The 2,645-nt window shown below is 39.8% G+C and overlaps 1 non-coding gene across 1 annotated transcript; it reads left to right on the top strand.

The window, feature by feature from the left end:
• The first annotated feature begins 1,811 nt into the window (after positions 1-1,811).
• On the top strand, positions 1,812-1,919 carry LOC114385584. The gene has a single exon (XR_003660952.1). It is a non-coding gene; the product is annotated as a small nucleolar RNA R71 (small nucleolar RNA).
• Positions 1,920-2,645: the final 726 nt, after the last annotated feature.

Here is a 2,645-nt window from a genome sequence, read left to right as displayed (position 1 = left end):
AGATTCACTCTTAGCATCAAATTCAGACATATGATCAAGTACAAATTCAGATTCAATGCATGAAGAGTGACAGACATGCAGATTAGAATGAAGATCAGTCATGTATTCATCAACAATATGGTCAATTATTTCAACATAAAATATAGAAAGATCTTTAGATGGATGTTTCGTAGCATCAAGAATATTAAAATGAACAATTATATCACCAAACTCCATAGATAGTGTGCCTACATATACATCTATCTTAGTTCTAGCAGTTTTCATAAAAGGTCTGCCTAAAATGATGGGAACTGATCCTTTAGAAAATCCCTCCTCCATATTCAAAATATAAAAATCAACAAGGAAAATCAGTTCACCAACTCTAACTAAGACATCCTCTGTGAAACCAGCAGGATAGGCAACACTTCTATTAGCTAAATGAATTACCATAGAGAATTAAAAATAGACAGAGGCATCACACTAACAGAAGCTCCTAAATCTAGCATGGCATTGCCAAACTTATTGTTCCCTATAATACAAGGTATGCTGAATGTAATTGGATCTTTACATTTTTCAGGGATTTAGGGAACAGATTTACCAATCAATGCGGAGACATTTTTGCCCATACTAATTCTTTCACTTCCTTTAAGCTTCCGCTTATTAGTGCACAACTCCTTCAAGAATTTAGCATATCTTGGAATTTGCTTTATTGCATCTAGCAGAGGTATGTTTACTTCTACTTTTCTAAATGTTTCCAAGATCTCCTTCTCTGTCTCTTCCATTTTTTTGTTGGAAATTGCTCTTGGAGGGAATGGAAGAGGGATATGCTGCTTCTCTTTAGAGTCACCTGCATAGAAATTGTTAGGTAACTTACTCTTGACATTTTTGTCATCATCTTTTTCTGGTGTAGAGTGAGGTTGGGCAGGTTCATTTGCTGGTTGAGGTTCTTGACACTGCTTTCCCGATCTCAATGTAATGGCACTCACATTTTTGGGATTCTGGACAGATTGAGAAGGTAATCTGTCAGAATTCTGGGACTGTTGTTGATTTAACTGTGTAGCCAATTGTCCCATCTGATTAGTTAAGCTCTGAATGGAGGCTCTGGTCTCTTGTTGAAACTACATGTTTTGCATAATCATTTGCCTCACAAGTTCTTCAAGGGAAGGTTGCGGAAGAGCCTCAACTGTTTGCTGTTTCTGGGGCTGTTGTTGTTGTTGCTGCTGGATTGGTGGAGGAACGTATGGTCTGCTTGGGCCAACAACATTTTGAAAATAAGGTTGTTGTTGCTGCTGTTGTGAAGGATTCGACCATCTAAGGTTGGAATGATTCCTCCACCCGGGATTGTACCTATTGCTGGAGAGGTCATAATTGTTCTGTTGTGGCTGATTTTGCTGTTGAGGTTGAGGAGGTCTGTTGTAGATGTTTGCAGCATAAGCTTCAGGCTGTTCAATTGCTTCAGATTGTTGCACAGAAGGGCAAAGGTCTGTGTGGTGGTCGGCAGAGGAGCATAAACCATAGAGTCTGGCGACAGGTGCTGATTTTTTATTCATGGCCAGTTGGGTTACCAGGTTAACCAAGGCATCTAGTTTACCTTCAAGCTTCTTAGTCTCGGCTGATGAAGATGAATTCGTGGCTACTTCATGCACTCCTCTAATGACAATAGCATCACTTCTGGCACTAAATTGTTGGGAGTTTGAAGCCATCTTCTCAATTAAACTTCTGGCTTCAGCAGGGGTCATGTCTCCAAGGGCTCCACCACTGGCAGCATCTATCATACTTCTCTCCATGTTATTGAGTCCTTCATAAAAATATTGGAGGAGGAGCTGCTCAGAAATATGGTGGTGAGGGCAACTGGCACATATTTTCTTAAATCTCTCCCAGTATTCATATAAGCTCTCTCCACTGAGTTGTCTAATGCCTGAAATATCCTTTCTGATGGTCGTGGTCCTGGAAGCAGGGGAAATTTTTTCTAAGAATACTCTCTTGAGGTCATCCCAGCTCGTGATGGACCGTGGAGCAAGGTAATAAAGCCAGTCCTTTGCCACTCCCTCTAAAGAATGAGGAAAGGCCTTCAGAAATATGTGATCCTCCTGGACATCTGGGAGTTTCATGGTGGAGCAGACAATATGGAATTCTTTCAGATGTTTGTGCGGGTCTTCACCTGCAAGGCCATGAAACTTTGGAAGCAAATGGATCAGTCCAGTTTTAAGAACATATGGGACATCCTCATCAGAGTATTGGATGCACAAGCTTTCGTAGGTGAAATCAGGTGCAACCATTTTCCTTAGAGTCCTCTCACGGGGTGGAGGTGGTGTCATGTTCTCAAAATGTTCAAAATCAGAATGTTCAAAACTATAATGCTCAAAATCACCATTAATAGAATGCTCAGGATGCTCAAAAGTTACTAAATGATGCCTAACTAATCTATGAAATGTCCTATCTATCTCAGGATCAAGGGGTTGTAAGTCAGACAGATTGCCTCTAGTCATACACTACATTCAGCATGCACAGCTAGTTTGCCTTCTTATGCAAGTAACAATGTAGGTTTGAACTACAGCTACCATTAAATGATATCCAAATGACTTGAAATTTTGTGAGCAACCTTAGAAAATGATGAGAAGATAGCACAAAAATTTTCAAAAAAAAATTCAAAGTATAACTATAGA

The sequence above is a fragment of the Glycine soja genome, chromosome 14 (genome assembly GCF_004193775.1).
Source record: "Glycine soja cultivar W05 chromosome 14, ASM419377v2, whole genome shotgun sequence".
NCBI lineage: Eukaryota > Viridiplantae > Streptophyta > Magnoliopsida > Fabales > Fabaceae > Glycine > Glycine soja.
Note: the sequence above shows the minus strand (reverse complement) of the source record. Positions and strands in the feature narration are given on the sequence as shown.